The sequence below is a fragment of the Pelodiscus sinensis genome, chromosome 7 (assembly GCF_049634645.1).
Source record: "Pelodiscus sinensis isolate JC-2024 chromosome 7, ASM4963464v1, whole genome shotgun sequence".
NCBI lineage: Eukaryota > Metazoa > Chordata > Testudines > Trionychidae > Pelodiscus > Pelodiscus sinensis.
Genome location: NC_134717.1, coordinates 35552149 through 35574817, shown reverse-complemented (window position 1 = coordinate 35574817; position 22669 = coordinate 35552149). Strand labels below are relative to the sequence as shown.

The 22669-nt window shown below is 43.5% G+C and overlaps 1 long non-coding RNA gene across 1 annotated transcript in view; it reads left to right on the top strand.

Moving 5' to 3' along the window:
* Nucleotides 1-22669, top strand: part of LOC112546461 (uncharacterized) — a 60674-nt gene that overhangs the window by 26045 nt on the left and 11960 nt on the right. The window contains exon 2 of the long non-coding RNA XR_012905455.1: nucleotides 18656-18726. This is a non-coding gene — a long non-coding RNA (uncharacterized LOC112546461). The remainder of the gene's footprint in view (nucleotides 1-18655; nucleotides 18727-22669) is intronic.

Genomic DNA, 22669 nt, shown 5'->3' with positions numbered 1-22669 from the left:
ACATTTCAGCAGGATCAACTCCAAAGGCTGTTCTGGAATATATGTGCACAAATAAGATGACCACCCTCTTTCTAAATGCTTTTGTTGCTCTGTGCATACTTCTAACACTTTCTGTAACCATTGCTAGTGGAGAACACACCTTCTTCAATCTGAAGTTAATAAAAACACATCTACACTCCACAATGACACAGGAGAGGCTAGTCGACCTTGCAACTATCTCAATAGAGCATGAGCTGGCCCAGACTGTAGACCTTCAGGAAGCAGTTCAAATCTTTGTAACCAAGAAGGCACAGAAAGCACCATTTTGATTATTCAAACAGATAAAAATGTCAGTGTTTATTATGCAGATAAGAAAAGTTACATTGGCTGTTCAGGAAAGTTAAGTGTTACTTAATGTAAGAACATAAGAATGGCCATATTGGGTCAGACCAAAGGTCATTCTAGCCCAGTAGCCTGTCTACCAACAGTGGCCAGCACCAGGAGCTTGCCCTGGACCGCAAGAGGCGGGCACCTTCCTGGGCTAGTGCGGACATCGTGGACCTCGTCCACGATCTCCGCACTAGGCACTGGAAAGTGGCCGTCTAGGGCAGGAGAGCTGCCAGCCTGGCCACCCAGGAGCAGGTGTGCATGAAAATCAAGGGGGTCCACTGAGACCCCCGACCCTGAGCCCTGAGCTTACAATGGCCGTCCTGGGTCAGACCAAAGGTCCATCTAGCCCAGTAGCCTGTCTGCCGACAGCGGCCAACCCTAGGTACCGTGGAGGGGATGGACAGAAGACAGTGACCAAGCCATTTGTCTTGTGCCATCCCTCTCCAGCCTTCCACAAACTTTGGGCAGGGACACCACTCCTACCCCCTGGCTAAGACTACTCCATGGACCCAACCTCCATGACTTGATCTCACTTCCCTTTAAACTCTGTTCTAGTTGTAGCCTTCACAGCCTCCTGCAGCAAGGAGTTCCACAGATTAACTATTTGCTTTGTGAAGAAGAACAACTTTTTCTTACTAGTTTGAAGCCTGCTACCCATTCCTTTCCTTTGGTGTCCTCTAGTCCTTCTTTATGGGAACTCATGAAGAACTTTTCTGAATGCACCCTCTCCACCCAACCCCTGCTTTTAGAGACCTCTATCCTGTCCCCGCTCCAGCTCCTCTTTTCTAAGCTGAACAGTCCCAGTCTCTGTAGCCTCTCTTCATCTGGGCCCTGTTCCCAACCCCTGATCATGTTAGTTTCCCTCCCCTCTCCCAGCCTTTCTCTTCCCCTCTCCCACCTCCTTTTCCCAGTCTCCCCCAGTTTTGTTCAATAAAGACAGAGTCAATGTTGGAAGAAACATTATCTTTATTTTGTACATCAATAAGAAGGGGGGCTAGGGAAAGGTAAGTGGAAGGAGGTGAGGGAGGAATGGGGTACGAGCCCCTGATGGGGAGGACTGGGCTGGCTCTGCAGGCTTCTGGGGGTGGAAGCTCTCCTGCAGCCCCCCGATTACCCTCTCTCCCCAGATGGCAGCCTGCGGCAAGTGCAGCCGGGCTGATGGCCGAGTGGTGTGATGTGCCCAGTGTGGGTAGTCCGGCCACTCCAAGCCAGGACTGCTTTGCAAGCGGGGCACCCCTTAGAACTGTCTGTCCGGGGTGGGGGTCGGGACCCTTTAAGCGCAGCCCTCGGCTAGCCTGAGACAGCATCTCCACGCTCTAAGTCCTCCTCTGATGCCCTCCCGGCACTGCTTCCGGCCATCCTTAAGCCCTGTTCAGGGTCCACTCAATGTGGACATGCTAGTTCGAATTAGCAAAACGCTAATTCGAACTAGTTTTTAGTTCTAGACGCGTTAGTTCGAATTCGCTTAGTTCGAATTAACTAATTCGAACTAAGTTAGTTCGAATTAGCGCTGTAGTGTAGACGTACCCTAATAGATTAGTAAGACATGATTTCCCTTTACAGAAACCATGTTGACTTTTGTCCAACAAATTATGTTCTTCTATATTCCTGGCAATTTTATTTTATTAAAATTTTTTAACAAGGCATTTAAAGTTGTGAGTTCTCCTTTATTGGGGTATGTAGCAGAGCAGTACCACGAGAGGAATAAAACAGGAAGAATGCAGAATTGAGACCTTTCAAAGTTTTGGCCCAAGCGAGGGGGTATGGGGGCATCATTTGAGCTCCCCGCCTCAGGTGCCAAAATGTTGTGGACCGGCCTTGATACTGCACCTGGTTTTCAAATTAATGCTCTTGACCTCACCAGCAATCAGTTAAAAACATCCCATTCTGAGTGATGGGTACCAAATATCACCAAAATACCACCATAGAATCAAAACTCTACTTCTTCTGTACAAGTTTATCAGTCATCATTTCTCATTCCTTGTAATAAAGAAGCTGAAGAGAAGGCTTCTAAAGTGAAAATGAATAGAAGACACATAGCAAGCCATATCTCTTTTACTGGCTCACATCCAAGAACTAGTAGTAGTTCTAGTTCCTAGTAGTTCCTTGTTTATCACTTGTCAATATCTATGGTATCTTGAAGTTCATATGACTGCCCTACATGGAAGATAGTATGCCATACAATCCACGGAGCAAAAATCCTATCTGAATCAAGCTGTGATGCTCCCAATGAACCACCCCTTAAAACTCTATCAATAAAGAATGAAAGAGTAAGATAATGAATGCCACCAACATGGGTTTATGGAAAATAGATCCTATCTGCAAGGCTCGGAAGATTCATCCACAGCACCACCTCATGGCTCTGCTCATGACTAAAGAACTGGGAGCCCTAAAGTCTGGTTCTGCACTGGAGGTACCACCCATAGAAACTTGACTAGAGCAATTGCAGCTCCCTAATTCAGTGTTTCTCAAAGTGGTCCGCAAAACCACTTTTGAGAAACCTGCTAACTGGCTGCTCTGGTGTGTTTACTTACTGGTTCCGTGGCCATGGAGCTGGTAAGTAAACACAAAAGAGTGTCCAGCTAGCAGGTATCTCAAAGACCTTTTACAGACCACTTGGAGAAACACTGCCCTAATTGGACTGGGTGTACTATTTAGGCCAGAAAAAGACATAGAAAGTTGTTCATGAAACTGCTATTTTGGATCCACCTTCTCACCTGAATCCAAGTTTCTCGTTCCTATTTCCCTGCCTTTCTCCTGGTTTCTCCTTTCCTTACCTGCTCTTCGTTCTTGCCTTCCTGCCTTGTACCTGACCTCTGCCCTAGTCCCTGACTCTGTCTCTGTCTCTTGGCTTGATGCCTAACTCCAGCTCCTTCTCTGGCCTCCGAGTTTGGCTGGGCAAGCCGCAGTTGTGACACTGTCAAGCTAGCTTGCTACAAGTTTAAATGAAAAAGGTGATATTGTAATTTACTTAGACTTCTATCGGGAATTTGATATCATTCTGGATGGCTTCTTGATTAAGAAACTAAAATGATATACAATTAAAATGGTTCACATTAAATTCATTAAAAACTGTCTAACAGGAAGGGTATGTCTACACTAGAAAGTTAGTTCGAACTAACGGACGTTAGTTCGAACTAACTTTCCTATGCGCTACACTAGCGCTCCGCTAGTTCGAATTTGAATCGAACTAGCGGAGCGCTTAGTTCGAACTAGGTAAACCTCATTTTACGAGGACTAACGCCTAGTTCGAACTAGCTAGTTCGAACTAAGGGCTGTGTAGCCCTTTAGTTCGAACTAGTGGGAGGCTAGCCCTCCCCAGGTTTCCCTGGTGGCCACTCTGGCCAACACCAGGGAAACTCTATGCCCCCCTCCCGGCCCCGGACCCCTTAAAGGGGCACGGGCTGGCTACGGTGCCCGTGCCAGGTGCAAGCCTGCCAGCACCCAGCTAGCAGACCCTGCACCTGGCACGGCACAGAGCCACCCACCCGATGCCCCCCAGCCCACCCCCTCTTGCCGGGACCAGGCTGGCGGCTCCCGGGAGCTTGCCCTGGACCGCAAGAGGCGGGCACCTTCCTGGGCTAGTGCGGACATCGTGGACCTTGTCCACGATCTCCGCACTAGGCACAGGAAAGTGGCCGTCTAGGGCAGGAGAGCTGCCAGCCTGGCCACCCAGGACCAGGTGTGCATGAAAATCAAGGGGGTCCACTGAGACCCCCGACACTGAGCCCTGAGCTTACAATGGCCGTCCTGGGTCAGACCAAAGGTCCATCTAGCCCAGTAGCCTGTCTGCCCACAGCGGCCAACCCTAGGGACCCTGGAGGGGATGGACCGAAGACAATGACCAAGCCATTTGTCTCGTGCCATCCCTCTCCAGCCTTCCACAAACTTTGGGCAGGGACACCACTCCTACCCTCTGGCTAATAGGACTCCATGGACCCAACCTCCATGACTTGATCTCACTTCCCTTTAAACTCTGTTCTAGTTGTAGCCTTCACAGCCTCCTGCAGCAAGGAGTTCCACAGGTTAACTATTTGCTTTGTCAAGAACAACTTTCTCTTACTAGTTTCAAGCCTGCTACCCATTCCTTTCCTTTGGTGTCCTCTAGTCCTTCTTTATGGGATCTCAGGAAGAACTTTTCTGAATGCACCCTCTCCACCCAACCCCTGCTTTTACAGACTTCTATCCTGTCCCCCCTCCGTCTCCTCTTTTCTAAGCTGAACAGTCCCAGTCTCTGTAGCCTCTCTTCATCTGGGACCTGTTCCCAACCCCTGATCATGTTAGTTGCCCTCCCCTCTCCCAGCCTTTCTCTTCCCCTCTCCCACCTCCTTTTCCCAGTCTCCCCCAGTTTTTTTCAATAAAGACAGAGTCAATGTTGGAAGAAACGTTATCTTTATTTTGTACATCAAGAAGAAGGGGGGCTAGGGAAGGGCAAGTGGAAGGAGGTGAGGGAGGAATGGGGTACGAGCCCCCGATGGGGAGGACTGGGCTGGCTCTGCGGGCTTCTGGGGGTGGAAGCTCTCCTGCAGCCCCCCAATTACTCCCTCTCCCCAGATGGCAGCCTGCGGCAAGTGCAGCCGGTCTGATGGCCGAGTGGTGTGATGTGCCCAGTGTGGGCACTCAGGGCACTCCAAGCCAGAACTTCTTTGCAAGCGGGGCACCCCTTAGAACTGTGTGTCCGGGGTGGGGGTCGGGACCCTTTAAGCGCAGCCCTCGGCTAGCCTGAGACAGTATCTCCATGCTCTAAGTCCTCCTTTTATGCCCTGCCGGCACTGCTTCCGGCCATCCTTAAGCCCTGTTCAGAGTCCACTCAATGTGGACTTACTAGTTCGAACTAGCAAAACGCTAATTCGAACTAGTTTTTAGTTCTAGATGCGTTAGTTCGAACTAGCTTAGTTCGAATTAACTAATTCGAACTAAGTTAGTTCGAACTAGCGCTGTAGTGTAGGCGTACCCGAAGATATCAAACTATAGCTGTAAATGGAGAATTGTCTTTGAGTTAGTCTGTTTCTAGTGGGGTCCCACAGGGATTTGTCCTTGGCCTTACAATATTAAATATTTTTATCAGTGACCTGAAAGAAATCATAAAATCATCTCTGATCAAGACTGCAGAGGACACAAAGATTGGGGTAATGGTAAATAATGAAGAGGTCAGATCCCTGGGCCACTGAAACAGAGCAATATGGATGGCTCAGTAAACTAGGAACAATTAAACAATATACATTTCACTATAAACAAATTTACATTCTACATCTTAAGAACAGGGATGATCTAGGCAGTGTTTGGTTCTGCCACGAGAGCAGGGGATTGGACTTGATGACCCCTCGAGTTTCCTTCCAGTTCTAGGATTCTATTATTCTACCTAGGAACAAAGATTCTATACAGGCCATCAGGGCCAGCTCTACTGAGCGCGGGGCCCAATTACGGGGGCGGGGCCACATACACGGATGGCGCATGTGTCGCTTCCCTGGGCACAGGGCCCCCTCAGGCGTGGGGCTCCACGCTGGGGAATCAGTGGAATCGGCCTAAGGCCAGCCCTGCAGGAGAAGTAGAACAAAAATTGGGATTCATGGTGGATAACAGTGTTGTCTTCAAGTCGTCATTGTCAAGTCCAAGTCGAGTCTCGAGTCCCTAAAGTCACTTTTGAGACATGTCCCAAATCTAGACTCAAGTCTTAATTTTAAAAATGTCAAGTCACTTTTGTACAAGCCATCAATTTCGGCATTTTCGGACAATTTTTTCACCAAGTCGATTTAACAAAATTAGCAAGTTTCGAGATGAGTCTTAAGTCACAAACAATGAACCCGAGTCAAGTCTCAAGTCAAGTCACCTAGGCGACTTAAGTCGGACTTGAGTTCAAGTCGTGGGACTCGAGTCAACAACTCCGGTGGATAATTGGGCAAATATGAATTCACAATGAGATGCTGTGGGAAAAAGGGTTAATATGATCTTTAAGTATATAAATATAGGAACAAACAGAAGTTGTATTACCTCTGTATTTGGTACTGATGTGCCCACTATTGGAATACTGTGTTCAGTGGTGGTAATAATTCAAAAAGGATTTTGAAAAATGAAAGCATTTAGAAAATAAGAATGATAAAAAGACTGGAAAAAATGCTTTACAAGGGCTCAACGAGATCAATTAATTTGGGTTATTAACGAGAAAGTTAAGGGCAATTTGATCACAGTTTGTATTTGCCTATCTGGGGAACAGAAATTTGGTAATAAAGGGCTCTTTGATCTAATAGAAAAAGGTATAAGAAGATCCAAATGCTAGAAGTTTAAGCTAGACATATTCAGACTAGAAATAAGGTGCAATTTTTTTTAATTGTGTGTAATTAATCATTGGAACAATTTGCCAGGGTTGTAGAGATTCTCCAATCCTGGAAATTTTAAATAAATATTGGATGTTTCTTTCTAATAGCTATGTTCCAGTTTGACCACAGCTATAAGACCAGAAGTAGAAGAGTTCAATTTCATAAACAAAGGAAGGGATTCTTCTCCCCACTTCTGCCCCCATGTCATACTGGCAGTACACAAGGGCTTGAACAGTCCTGCAGCACCCCATCCCTAGGGAGTTTCTCTGGCACGTGTACAATTCCCATTGACCCCGACAGAGCATGGATTTCAACCCATTATATTCCATGGCACTGGTGTCAAAATACCAAACTTGTCATCCCTTCGGTGTCCTCCTGCAACAGTGATCCCACTGTTCTCCTGAAAAAGCCCCTTTCCTCCTGCATTTAATAAACAAGCGGGCAGAGAATTTAATGTAAACAGGGTTATTTGTCTCTGGTGACAGCAATATGAAATGAAATCACCAGAAGGGAGAAGAATCAGGAACTTATACCAGTAGTCACTAGACCTATGCTCATGCCTGAAAACTGAAGAGAGGTGCAAACGTTTCAGAACAACATAATCAGAATTTTTACCAACACCGCTGAATTTACTGATTGGCTGAGACATTGTTTAAATAAGCATCACTATTTCTCTTCAAAAGACTGCCTCCCTATTACATCTGTAATGGTTCTTCCTCCCACATGACCAAATCAAAATAATAGTTCTTGAAATGTCATATTTTTACGATGCTCTTCCATCTCACACAATTCTGCTAATCCATTTTATGCCTGTAATTCTAGACCAAATTCTTTGTCTCCTGACATGTCAATAAACAACTATAGGTTAGTATTTGAAATAGACTGCAGCTGTCATATATAATGCCACTTTCAGAAAGACCACACAAAGGGAAAGCATCTAGCTTCACAGCTTCTCTAAAAAAAGACTCTTTTTAATTCTTGCCTTAGAGGTTGATAGACAATCCTCCATGTAGACCAATCTTGTGGAGTTATTTTCTGGAAGAAGCTCACATAACCATAACCTATCTGCCACTGGTTATATCAGCACTAAAATGTACAATGGAACTTTTGGAGTGTTTCTTTTGTAAAACCCACACCATATTTTATCACTCTCTGCAGTTATTTTCAATTTGGCCATCTATTAGAATTTGCTATGATTTTTTGCATAGTGATCAGAACCTTCTCTAAAGTTTGAGAGCAGCTCTGTGCATAAATCTTTACAAGGTTTAGAGCATTGCTAGGCTAAACATTACCCCATTTTGTTGTGGGAATTCGTAGCTGGTATGATCAGGTGAGGCTTTTTGAGCCAACAGGCATGGCTTAACCAGGTTGGTGTTTTCAGTGATGGATTCTTCATTTCATGTCCTCTCTTGGGGTATGTCTACACTACAAAGTTAATTCGAACTAACAGACGTTAGTTCGAATTAACTTTGATAGGCGCTACACAGGCAAACCGCTAGTTCGAACTTAATTCGAACTAGCGGAGCGCTTAGTTCAAACTAGGTAAACCTCATTCTACGAGGACTAACACCTACTTCAAATTAAGTAGTTCGAATTAAGGGCTGTGTAGCCCCTTAATTCGAACTAGTGGGAGGCTAGCCCTCCCCAGCTTTCCCTGGTGGCTACTCTGGGCACCACCAGGGAAACTCTTCTGCCCCCCTCCCGGCCCTGGAGACCTTAATGGGGCACGGTCTGGCTACGGTGCATGTGCCAGGTGCAAGCCTGCCAGCACCCAGCTAGCAGACTCTGCACCTGGCACGGGATGAACCAGCCACCCGCTGCCACCCAGCCCTCTGCCTCTTCCCAGGACCAAGCTGGCGGCTCCCAGGCGCCTGCCCGGGGTTGCAAGAGGTGGACGCCCGCCTGGTCTAGTGCGGACATCGTAGACCTCATCCACGACGTCCGCACTAGGCACAGGAAAGTGCCCGTCTAGGGCAGGATAGCTGCCAGCCTGGCCACCCAGGAGCAGGTTTGCAAGAAAATCAGGGTGGTCCAGTGAGACCCCCAACCCTGAGCCCTGAGCTTAGAACATAAGAACATAAGAATGGCCGTACTGGTTCAAACCAAAGGTCCATCTAGCCCAGTAGCCTGTCTGCCGACAGTGGCCAACACTAGGTACCCTAGAGGGGATGGACCGAAGACAATGACCAAGCCATTTGTCTCGTGCCATCCATCTCCAGCCTTCCACAAACAGAGGCCAGGGACACCATTTCTACCCCATGGCTAATAGCATTCCATGGACCCAACCTCCATGACTTTATCTAACTTCTCTTTAAATTCTGTTCTAGTTCTAGCCTTCACATCCTCCTGCAGCAAGGAGTTCCACAGGTTGACTATTTGCTTTGTGAAGAACAACTTTCTGTTATTAGTTTGAAGCCTGCTACCCATTCATTTCATTTGGTGTCTTCTAGTCCTTCTATTATGGGAACTAATGAAGAACTTTTCTGTATGCACCCTCTCCACACCATGCATGCTTTTATAGACCTCTATAATATCCCCCCTCAGTCTCCTCTTTTCTAAGCTGAAAAGTCCCAGTCTCTTTAGCCTCTCTTCATATGGAACCTGTTCCAAACCCCTGATCATTTCAATTGCCCTCCCCTCTCCCACCTTCTCTCTTCCCCCTCTCACCTCCTTTTCCCAGTCTCCCCGAGTTTTGTTCAATACAGAGAGTTTCTATTTTTGAACACACGTGTCCTTTATTTTGTACATCAGGAAGGGGAGCTAGGGAGGGGTAAGTGGAAGCAGGTGAGGAAGGAATGGGGAGGACTGGGGTGGCTCTGCGGGCTCCTCGGGGTGGAAGCTCTCCTGCAGCCCCCCGATTAATCCCCCTCCCCCTGGATGGCAGCCTGCGGCAAGTGCAGCCAGGCTGATGTCCGAGTGCTGTGATGTGCCCAGTGTGGGCACCCAGGGCACTCCAAGCCAGGACTGCTTTGCAAGCGGGAAACCCCTGAGAACTGTCTGTCTGGGGTGGGGGTCGGGTCCCTTTAAGCACTGCCCTCTCCTAGCCTGAGATAGCAGCTCCACGCTCTAAGACCTAATCTGATGTCCTGCCGGCACTGCTTCCGGCCATCCTTAACCTCGGTTCAGGGCCCACTCAATGTGGACATGCAAGTTCGAATTAGCAAAACGCTAATTCGAACTTATTTTTAGTTCTAGTTGCACTAGTTCGAATTAACTTAGTTCGAATTAACTTAGTTCAAATTAACTAATTCGAATTAAGTTAATTCGAATTAGTGCTGTAGTGTAGACATACCCTTGGTGTGTAAGAACCTAAATGAACTATCGCATGTTGTTGCAAAGCTTCCCCAGCTTTTGTTGTGGATGTGGTTGTTAAATACAGGGCCACTGATGGGGTGGGGGAATTGAAAGGGAGAAGTCACCCCAGAGCCTAGAAATTTAAAAGGGTGTGGAGCTCCCATCCACCACTGCAATGGCAGCAACTGGAGTCCTGGGACCTTTAACGCCCGCCCCTCCCCCCCAGAGCCCTGCATTGCATGCTCTGGAAGCTATTTAGGGGCTGGCTGAGGGAAGCTAGCCCCAGACTCACCTCCTACTACCTGAGGCCCTGCCCCTTTGGGGGTGGGGCATGGAGCCAGGCTCCCTACATTTAATATATATAATTAAATAAAATATTGCTAATCATCTTAATGTGTATATATTATATAATGATGTCATATTTTTGTACTTCTTTTCTAGAGCTCATATACAGTATGATAAAACACTGAAGAAATGCTTTTACATAACTCTTCTTATTAAACTATTTTTGTACCATTTTCTGTGCTCACTAGAATAAAGTAAGTGCTCTTCAGAGTTCTCTCAACAAGTAAACTCTGATTCCTAATGCCACTGACTTCTTTTAGCCTGCCCACCCACACTGGCCTTTATTAAACTGCCATTAACTGTTCTTACAGACAATGGATCTATTATATGAGACAGGAAGACCACTCATCATATGCTAAAATGATAACTGTCTGTACAGCATCCTCTGCGGTAACTAAATGAATGCCAGCCCTTTCTTAGTCGTTAAGTGTTTCTTAGTCGTTAAGTTAATTTCTGTTATTTTTAAAAACTGTACCTTAGGCATCCAGGTAATTGTTTGAAAAGTGACATTATTTCTACCTACAGCTTTATCCCCTCTTTCTAATCCCAAACTGGCAACCACAATTAACTGCTAGAGAAGAAGAGGTAACTAATATACTACACAGGATCATCTAGCCTTCATGTATCTGTTTACACCTGAAAATGTATATAGCAATGGAGAAAGAAAGGGAGCAGATCTACAACTTTGTGCCATAGGCAAATGTGAATCTTCCTGTAGCCTCCACACTTCTCATTTATTTATTTATTTATTTATTTATTTAGCTGTCAAAAGTGTAAATAATCAAATAAAAAAGATATTTCCTGCTATGGAGTTTACCAGCTATTTCAAGGTGCAATTTCATTAGTGGAAGTAAACAGAGTGTCCAAAGATCATCCAGGAATTATTATTTCCCACCAGATATCATGTCTGGTTTTGGAAGACCTTCCATTGGATGCTGCTAGATGGACATGATAGGAAGAGATGACTTGGAATGTAGATACTGAAACCGGCAATGCTGGAATTTGGTTTGTCATCAGATGCCCAGCTCTGCAAGCCTTAAGATGACCACCTGTCACCCCAAACCAAACTGCCAGCCATCTGCTGAATGTATCAAAGGCCTCACATGAGAAGCATGTCAGCTGACAAATGGCATCATTTCCTTTAGAGAAACACCACTTGGCAACTCACTGTGCTGTTCACAAACACTGAGTTAGACAGAATTCTGAGTGATATTAGGAGCAGCACTGCTACTGGCTATGACAACATATCATCAGAGGCTGGCACAGTTCTTTATGTGAGTGGTCAGTGAAGAACAACCTCCAAAAACATAGCAAATGTCAAAAGTCATTGCTCTCCTGAAACCAGAGAAAACATCCATGACGTTGAGAGCTATCGGCCAATATCTCTGTTGTCTGTGCCATTCAAGGCACTGGTTCATCTCATTCTTCAGCATAGCTACCAAAAGTGTAATCAATAGTAAGTGTGAGAAAGCAGAGAGATAAGAGTGTCTGTGATCAAATGATAACATTAATTAAAAATGTGTTCAGAAAAATCTGAAGATGGAAGCTGTATTTCTGTATCCAACAGCAGCATATAATGTGATCTGGCATATAGGGCTCTTAGTTAAATTGTCAAGAGCACTCCCAGAGTGGGTAGTCAATATCATTGACCTCCTCTGCAATAGATATTTTCAAATGCACCTGGGAGACAGGGTTAGTATATGGAAAAGACAAACCATCCATTCACCCCAAGGCTTTGTGTTGACACCAATGCTTTTCAAGCTATACACAAATGACCTTACACTTACTCAGTCCCAAAAGTTCACATATGCCTATAATATTTGATTAGGTGTCTAAAGCACAGTCATTCACAGAACCCAAAGATCACCCAAAGACTGACTTGCTTTAATATGGATGAATAGTGTAGTCAGTGGTATTTACAACTAAGTGTAACCAAGGCAGTTTTGAACATGTTTCATCTTTTAATGCCAGAGGAACAAAAGAACTTATCACCTTTCTCAGTGGACTCTGCCTGAAACATGAATTCCATCTGATCTATTTTAGAGTACGGTAATCCTAGATAGATCTCTCTTTGTTACTCTGCCTTCCTTGGCTTCATTAGTAGCATGGCACTGCAGTTAACCATGAGCATCTGAACTGGGACATTTCAACTCTCACTAATACTATGGATCCCTCTGTTAGGCAAGATCACTATTCCACACATTTGTTGTAAGTATGCTATCACCAGAATGGTTGAAAAGATTAAACTCAAGTCTATCACTACACACAGACCTCTTCAACCACCCTGTAGCACACTTGTCACTGAGAACACATTGGGGGCCTGTTTGCCTTCCCTAGATTTCTCTGAAATGTTGATGTGGTTTGAAGAATGATCTGTAGTCAACATCAGAAATCAGGCTCTTATACCTCACCCAACCATGTGTGTACCCGGTTTTGGTTTACCATGCTACTCATGGGTCCTTCTGAACTGATTTGGAACAGTCTAGGGCAAAGTGCTGCCAGAATTCATGCCTGGGGACAATGAGGCTCCTTTATGGGGCAATGGCCAAAGACTAATGTAACACATCACTGATCACTGCCCTCTGACCAGATTTGATGGTCTTCTGAGGGTTCTGCACTTCACCGATGAGGCTGCCACAAATTGGCTTCATATCTGATAAGAAGAATGGTTCAATTAAATAATAGAAAATGAATTATTTTGTTTGCTCAATTCTTGTAAGCAACAGGGAAGAAGTGAGTCTCATATCAAGGTCTGAATGAAAAGCAACCAGTGGATTGGTGGACCCATGTTAGGAGGGCATTTGATTCATGAAAGAATGGCACAGAAAGAGAGATGGAATAAGCAGGGGGAGATACTGTTGAATAAGGTTGACATCAATGGCTGAACATAGGGGATGGAGTGAGGCAATGAGAACTCAGGATAAGAGCCTCACCCCTGCTCTGTTACACTAAGGCTGTGTCTACACTGGGCCACTTATTCCGGAAAATCAGCCGCTTTTCTGGAATAAGCTGCGAGCTGTCTACACTGGCCCTTGAATTTCCGGAAAAGCAAAGACGCTCTACTGTACAAAATCAGCCGCTATTCCGGAAAAACTATTCTGCTCCCGCTCAGACATAAGTCCTTATTCCGGAACACTGTTCCGGAAAAGGGCCAGTGTAGACAGCCCAGTAGTCTTTTCCGGAAAAAAGCCCCGATCGCGAAAATGGCGATCGGGGCTCTTTTCCGGAAAAGCGTGTCTACATTGGCCACAGATGCTTTTCCGGAAAAAGGGCTTTTCCGGAAAAGCAGCCTGCCAATGTAGACGCTCCTTTTCCGGAAAAACTGAAAACGGAATAGTATTCTGTTTTAAGCATTTCCGGAAATTAATGCCAGTGTAGACACAGCCTAAGTGAAAGGAACAGAGTGTATGTTAAAGTTCCATATTCATCCAGAGAAGACTCCCTTGGAGTAGGAATTACAGAACCCTCTCACAGGTGCAGATTTTCAGGGGCAGGTCTGGAATAGCCTTAGCATGTATCCTGTGCAGAGTCAGGATATGCTATAGACTAGATAGGCTTGCAGGGATATTGAATCACACATCTGGGGCCCACTCTAGTCCTTGGGCAGCCCAGGATCAGGAGGGTTCACCAAGATTACAAAAAGCCAGAGGATCACAGAATTTTTAACTTCCCCCTTTGTGGTATGGTCTAGCGGTGCATCTACACTGAAGAGCTTAACTCGAAATAAGATATGCAAATTGAGCTATGTCAATTGTGTAGCTTATTTCGAAATAGCCTATTTTAAAATTGGGAGCGTCTACACAGCACTTATTTTGAAATAGAGCACTTCTCCTCTGACTTCCTTTACTCCTCATACAATGAGGGTTACAGGAGTCGGTGTAAGAAGTCTTCCAGCTTGACAGTATTTTGACATTATGTCAAAATAACTGCCTGCTGTGTAGACGCAGACTAAGTTACTTTGAAATACTGTAGCTGTGTAGACGTACTCTAAAAAGCAAAAAACAAACAAAAACAACCCCCCCAACCAAAACCAAAACTCCTGTTCTATATAAATGATTACCTATATGATGTCTGATGCTTTTCTTTTCTTCCTTTTCCCCACATGGACTGTAATATCTGAGCATATAACACGGTAAATTAAGGAAAGCCTAGCAGTCTCAATTCAGACTTTCTTAGGATTTTTGGACTCAGTTATATCCTCTGGTACCTACTCCAGTGGGAATTAGACTCATGTAATTGAATGCAGACTTTCACCCTTATGATTTCAGTACGACCAACAACATAAATTTGTGTGTATTTAATTAGTGTTGTTAGGTTTTCAAACTGGAGTGTTCTATTTTCTTGCTAGGAATGAGCATTATAAGAAGGTGTAACAATTATTATATATTTTGTTCCATTTTTGGGATGATTGGGAAGGATCCAAAGGTACCGAAATTGGGAGGAGGGAATAAAATAACCTATATTTTTCTGCCAGAAAAGTCTTAGAAATCATATTTAATAGCAACACTAGGTTTCTAAATTAATTGGTGAGAAAGCTGCTGTGCTCCATTACTACAAAGTTTTACTGGAACAGCAAGATTTCCCGGATTTAGTGGGAGTAGGAACAGGCCCCATTGCTTCGCTATGTAATAAATTTGTTAGCAGTTTCACACAGTTAGCAGTGAATTCTGGCCAGCTCATTTTGTAATTGTTTACCTGCCTGTAAATTTTCCTTTTAAAAAAAGCCAGTCATTTTTGGTTTAATGTAAGGCAAAATGCATATTGTAATATATCATAAGAAAATATCACTTTAAACCACTGTTAAAAGAAAATTACTTATTCAAGTTACCTGATTCTGTAGTAGTCAAAGTACAGAACCTTCATTAGTTTCTGAAAACAATGATTTGCCAATGGTTTATCCATACTTAGGGACAGATTATTCTTAGGTCAATGCACCAGGGATTGGTCTTGATGGGATTGGGATTGGGATTGGGGGTGTGGCTGCACCTCTGTTCTCCCTGCACCTGGAAATGACTGGAGTACTTTACTAGGCAGAAAGGCATGCTCCACATTTTTAAAAAAGGTATAGCTAATGTCTATTTTAGAGAGGCTACTTAATGTACCTTCAGAGGCATCTGGCCTGATTTTAACTTCAGTTACACTATCATAAATCAGAAATGGGACAACTGAAGTCAATGGTGTAAAGTGTAAATGAAGTCAGAATCAGACTTTTACTTCCTTGGGCATAATGCTTCCAGACATTTCTGAGTGTGGTTCACATCCTGCTCTCCCTACTCTCATGTCATGGCTCTGTACTGAATCAGCAGAACCCCACAATACTTGTGAATGCCCAAGAGGATAGCATTTTCTCTGAGGGTCCAGTAGGGCTGGCCTTACCATGAGGCGAGCTGAGCTGGCTGCCTCAGGTGCCAGACTATGAGGGAAGGAGGGGGCACTAGGACCTAGAGTGTAGAAAATTGTGTCTGCTGCTGGTGCATATGTATTCTCTCTGCTCTAGATGCACAGAGATGGTGGCGTGCAGTGCTGGAGGAAGGAGGGCACAAGAGACATAACAGGCAGGCAGGAGAAAAAGTGGCATGGGGGCGTCATTTGAGCTCCCCGCCTCAGGTGCCAAAATGTTGTGTGCTGGCCCTGGAGTCCAGATTAGGTGTTGAGAACCTTTTCTGTAACAAATACTGTACAGTATTGTATTAAAGAATCTTATATTTCCCTATATATTTAATGTATATGTAAGCGTATATATCCACATAGCTATTTAATATAGATATTAGACATCAGATAGATAAATACCCCTATAATTGTGGAAAGCACATAGTGTGATGTAGATCATTTACTAAATCAGATTAAAGGTGCTATTACTCATGGCAATGTAATACTATCTGTAATTTCTGTGTTAAACTTGACATTATAAATCCTTTAATCTGAGTATTTAAAAGCTGTTCTATGGCCCATTTTTCAAACAGCATTCCCGCTAACACATTTACTGCTAATGAACCACTAACATGTTCTCTCTTTCTTAGATAAACGCTGTTGACCAACATTATTATTTGCTCCTCACATAATTATTTTTTTGGCTTTTTAATTTAATTGCTTCAATAAAAAATACACCAATAATGCATTTTTAATTACACTTCCCAGGTGACCTATGTAAAAAGAGGTTTTATAATGAAGCCACAGTAATTAGCCTGTTGCAGTCCAGTTTGGGGCTATTGTCTAGTTGTCCTTTCCGTGGTTCGCCTTAGCATGACTAGAATTCTAAAAGCCTAATGTATTATCTCCCATAACACTTAGGAAGGTATTAAAAATGTGTGCAATACTGGCAGAAGCAGGCTTTCTAATTATTGTCAACTATTTCCACTGTGACGTGGTGGATTCCCTTGAGAACTGAAACAACAGCCCACTCCAGGATTTGTAATAGGCCCTAGAGCCTAAGTAGTTGTAGACAGAGCTGTTTCCCTCAGGATAGATAATTGGTTTACATAGCAGCTCTACAGCTGAACTAAATCCATTTTTTTTACTGTTGTGATTTCCCTGTTTAATATATATAAATTATTTGGGGATATTAAATATGATGCGACTCAGTGTTTTATAGCAGAATAATTTGCACGTTCTTCTTTACTTGGAATGATAATAACGATTATTACCCAACATTTTCATGCATAAAACGATAAAATATTATTAAGGCCAAATTCAGTGGTCCTTAATCAAGCAAAACTTTTATTGAAGTCATTGGGAGTTTTGCTCAATTAAATGCTGCAAAATTTAGCCCTTAGTGTGCTAAAAAGCACATCCGTGGTTATGATAGATATTGTATGTAATGTTATCTTCTGTCATATTATTCAATAAGAGCATACTCAGTTTAGGTTTTTTGCAGGTGTAACCAAAACTTCTTTGTAGGATGCTTATCTTTTATTTTAAATACATTTTTAATGAAGACATTTCTGGAACCATTTTGTTGGAAGGTCACAGTTAAAAACAGTAGCATTCAAATCATATAATTGCTGTCAATGTTAATAACACCATGTTGCCAACAAAACAGGCCAATTTTAAGTTAATAAAAATATTTCTATCCCTAATGCATCAATGTAAAGGTGAATTTTACATACTGCTTATAAGTACAGAAACAAAATGTACACACAATATTCTATAGGCATGTGCCAAAGCACTGCAGTAATTTTGTAATTATTTCTGATGTTCTGGACCAATAACTTAGAAGACTTTGGTAATTTATTTAATAAGAGGAAACTCTGAAAGAGCCTATCAACATTATTTTTATTACCTGTTTTTCAAGTAGCATAGAAGGAGCCAATCCTGCAAGGTGCCAAGAGCCAGCGGAAATGATGATACCTAACTCACTGGGGGTATATCTACAGTAGCTTGTTAGTTCGAGATAGGTAGGCAAGTGAGGGCAACTGGAGTTGCAAATGAAGCCCGGGATTTAAATATCCCGGGCTTCATTTGCATGTTCCCAGGCGCCGCCATTTTAACTCCCCCTTAGTCCGAACTCCGTGCCCGCGGCTACACGTGGCACGGAGTAGGTAGTTCGAATTAGAGATCCTAATTCGAACTACCATTACTCCTCATTCCATGAAGAGTTCCACAAGGAGTAACGGTAGTTCGAATTAGGATATCTAATTCGAACTACCTACTCAGTGCCGCGTGTAGCCGTGGGCACGGAGTTCAGACTAAGGGAGAGTTAAAAATGGCGGCGCCCGGGAACATTCAAATGAAGCCCGGGATATTTAAATCCTGGGCTTCATCTGAAACTCCGGTTTCCCTCATTTGCCTACCTAGCTCAAACTTATGAGCTAGTGTAGACATACTCAGGATGTTTACTCTATGTTTGCTGTTTAAATAGGATGCTCAAATGCATGGTGCAACTGAATATTTCATGTGTCTCTTACCCTTAAATTCAGCCACAGATAGAGTTAGAGATAGCTGAGATAACGAGTCTGATCCTGTATTTTCTATTCAAACACTGACTTCATTGGGCTCCACGAGAAGTGCAGGATTGGGCTTAAAATCTGCTATCTGATAAATACAATAGCTATAAGTCTTCCCTTTTATCTGTTCAGCGCGGCTGAAAAATCATTTATTCATGTTATACCTTTGGGAAACAATATTTACTAGAATGCTGCCTCAGTGAATCATTATGTCCAGTGCTAAAATATCATTTCAGGATACTCTGTGCCCCTGAGATGACAATGTGCTGAAAAAGAAGCAGTGGAGAAATATTTAACTGTAGAGGACAAAGTATAAAGTTTATGCTGATATCCTCAAGATTGTAAATTTTCACAGAAGTACTAACTTGCATTTCTCCTTGTAACTAGGTGTGGATTAAAATCTGTCCACAGTTGAAGCTATGGAACTCTGAAGTTGACTTCAATGGGTTTTCACAAGTGTAAGTCAGAACAGGATTGTGTCCAGCTGAGAGAAGTACTGAAATCTTGCATCTCTGATTGATTACTATTTCTATAATATTCACAAGGGCACCACTAACACTCCTTAAGGCTCCCATTTAAAACAGTACTTAAGCACTTTCTTAAGACCATCACTATTCAGAAAAGCGGTTCCATGCATACTTAACATTAAGTACATGCTTACATCAAACTGAAGTGAATGGGACTTAAACTCCTGAAGTGTTTTGTGGATGCAGGGAATTGTGAATTTAGTATTCCATAGCACCTGAAATAAAATCAATGCATTGTAATAGAGAATTCAAGAGCAATTTTTTTCTAGTAGCTTAGTAGTTTCTGTGATTCATTCCATGTAGAATGTTTGTTAACAATAGACACACTATTTTGAAGGTGTTAACAGTAGAATAAATGAAGCAGATACGTTTCGTGCTAACACATGAAGTTGGAGATGTTATAGCTGTGGTAAAAGTAAGTATCTAAGATGAACAGAAAAGATGAGAAAAAATCAGTCATGTGGGTTGTCAAATATAACCTTTTGGCATTCTAATAAACTGTTGCTTAGATAGAAATATCAAGCTATTACTAATGGCTATTAATGTGTACATGCTTCATGTAATTTTATAGTATCTTATTTTAATATCTATAATTTTAATGAATTGCAATTTAGGAAAGAAACAATTTTCATTTACTTTATATAACATAATTATGGACCAAATTAACCCCACACTAGTCTTAATTACATTTAGTTTCATTTGGCTGCTCAAGCAATTAACATGCCACTGTATTTTGGTAGTAAAAACCAAGTTGTTATGGTCTTTCTTCAAAAAACATGTACTTGTTCATCTCAAGTGTAGCTACTGTATAAAATTGTCCTTTGAATTTTGTTTTGTTTTGTTTGTTTACTGTACATTCAGTGTGTTGCAGCACAGGAATGTAAGTATAATGAGGCCCTTCTGCACCTGGGGTCCTGTTACTCTGTGCTGCTTAATAATTTTCCCTCCATCCTTTATCTGCTGCACTCAGAATGTTCCCATGTATTTCTCTTTTAATTGGGAACTAATTTTAGTTCTGCCATTAGTAATGTTAAAGAAAAACCCAAACAAACTTGTATTTCCCCAAGCCTCTGAACTGTCACTCAAAATTTTTTAGAAGAAAATACATACTGAGGCCTGGAAAAAATATTTTCGCTATATTGGCTAAGGAGCAACTAAAGAATACTTTTAAAAGCAAAGACAACCCCCTCCTGTCCTCCTCACCCCTCCAAAAAAACCTAAAACATTCAGCCACATACTGAAGTACTGAACTCAAGGTTTACTCTACAAGAGTTTTGACTGCATAAGGACTTAGAGAAAACAGAGTAAGGACTTTAGAGTTTGGCCTATTAAAATTTAGTACTTTCTATCAGTTCATCTAAGGTTTTCAACTAATTGAGAGAGAAAATGGCCTTTTGCAACAAACCTAATTACAGTAACACAGGGTTATATAAGCGCAATTCATAGCCTAGGCATATTTTCAAAGAAATAAGAGATATTGTGTTGTCCATTAAGAAGGGCTTGGGGAATAATACTGTAAGAATGACCATGTTTTATATCATTTCAATTTAAAAAAAATATGAAAAACAACTTTTTTAAAAAGACAATCTTTCTAAATGCGCACCAAAAGACTGTATTTTTAAAAGGTTTTTTTTTTAACTTTTTGTCTTTTTGGTCTTAAATCTAGTGTGTTTCAACTAATAAAAACTTGGAGGTTCATTTTGATATGCTATGTATTTTGAGCTAGACTGTTTTACAAAATTTTTTTTGCACTAGGTGTTTACATTTTTAATTAAAACCAGTTGTTGTATTCAAGGATAAAGTAATTGTGGTGATCAATCAATTGTTTTGTTGAATAGAAGGAGGAAGGCTTCGAAGACACTGTAATTCTTCTAAAGCATCTCTATGACAAACATTTTCACCCATGAATATTTTTGGATCAATTTCTTGGATCTCTGTGCCTTCCAAAGAATGGACTCGACTGAGTGCAACAAATGGTTGGGCTGGTGCAAACTATTGAGAGCCAAGTGTAGGGGATCTCCTCGCATCCGAAGGGGTCCTCCCTTTTTTGTAGCCCTCTCCGCAATGGGAAGGGCCCCTCTCCTTTGGGGTACTCACAGTACCTATTTTCTCTGCTGTATATTTCCCCCTCCCCTCATGTATAACTGCGCCTGAAGAAGGGGCCTTTTGCCTCTCAGGAGGGGGACCCGGGCCCACCCTCTCCACCAGGTCCCGGCCCGGAGCCCTGGGGAGGGATTACAATGCTCTCCTCTCTATATTGGTTGATGGGGTGACCACCCATACACGTCAACCTGTGGGCAATGAAGCCCTGCTCCGAGCTACTTCCTACCCCGCTGACGTTTTTTCTTACTCCCATCATACGTCCTCGGCCCGTCCATCCCACTCCCCTGCAAGTTCCCCTGATCCTGGCTCAGGCTTGCGGTCCTGTGGTAGTCATGGGTCTTGGTCCACTGGGGTGCCTTCCCAGCTGCTGGCTCCGGAGCTCCGTCAGTCCGGTTCTTCTCCTGAGCGCTCGCAGTCGGCTTCCCTGTGCTCTTGGGAGCCGCCACCGCTGAGACTCACCTCTCCCGTTCTGGCATGAGGGCTGCCAGTTTTAAAGCTGGCGCACCACTGACATGGCCACTGAGCGCTCCGTGCTGCCTAACTCCTTCCCCTTCCACCATTCCTCCGCTAGTGGGGTTCCTGGGAAACCTGGGATGCCCACGCCTGCACCCTCCTCCTGCCCTGGTCCTTGCCAGCTTCCTGCCGGTGCATGGGGCGACATTCCCCAGTGACCCAGGATGCCACCACTTGCATATTCCTGCCAGCCCGGTTCCCCCTGGCTGTCCGCTGGAGTGCGGGGCTTGCCTGCCCTATCGCCCGCCTGCACCTGTGCATCCCGGCTGGTGCAGTTCTCCCTGGCTGTCCCCCGGAGTGCGGGGCTCGCCTGCCCCGTCTCCCGTGCAACCCAGGGTGCGTGCGCCTGCACGTCCTGGCCGACACAGCTCTCCCCAGCTGTCCACTGTAGTGCAGGGCTCACCTGCTCCATCACACCAAGGTTCACAACTGCTCTGTCCACCGTGGTCCCTTGTAGTTTGTGGATGGTAACTGCATAAGCATGGATGATTGGAAGCATTTACCGCTCTACCAAGCTGTATCCAAAATTCACTTGAAATTGACATGTGATTGGCTTGATGATGTGCTTGGCAACATCGCCTTCAATTTGAATTTCAACTTTAGGGATATTAGTTTCATGAATTTGGTAGCGGCAGAAGTAGGGCCATAGAATTATAGAACACTAGAACTGGAAGGAACCTTGATTGATCATCGAGTCCAGTCCCCTGCCCTCATGGCAGGACCCAGTACTGTCTAGATGAGCCCTGATAGATGTCTATCTAACTTGTTCTTAAATATCACCATATTATATTGGTGATGATATCAATTTTGCCGTTGCCCAAGCACACACACAGGCAGAGACTTGGCGTTGATTTAACATTGCCATACATATTTTAAACAACTTTTGAGAAACAATCTTTGCTTTTCTCCTTTCTGATTTGAGCAATAGGGTCTCTGAAGCTTCTTTCAAGACTTATAGGTTCACATTTAGCAATGTACTTGGCGATATAAGAGGCAATTGGAATAGCATCTACACACGGTTGAATGTCTATGTCCACACCCCTGTGGCTTAAGATCGAACCTTCTTGAAGCCTCTGGAACCCATCCCAGTCAAATCAAACTTTCTAGAATCCCTTCCAACCCTTGCAATACAAATACAATGCACACCCATATGTTTATATATGTATATACATGTGTGTGTGAAAGTTGAAAATTCCATGACAGACAGACAGACAAGAATGATGGCCGTTTATTAGAAAGATTATCTAATAATAAAATG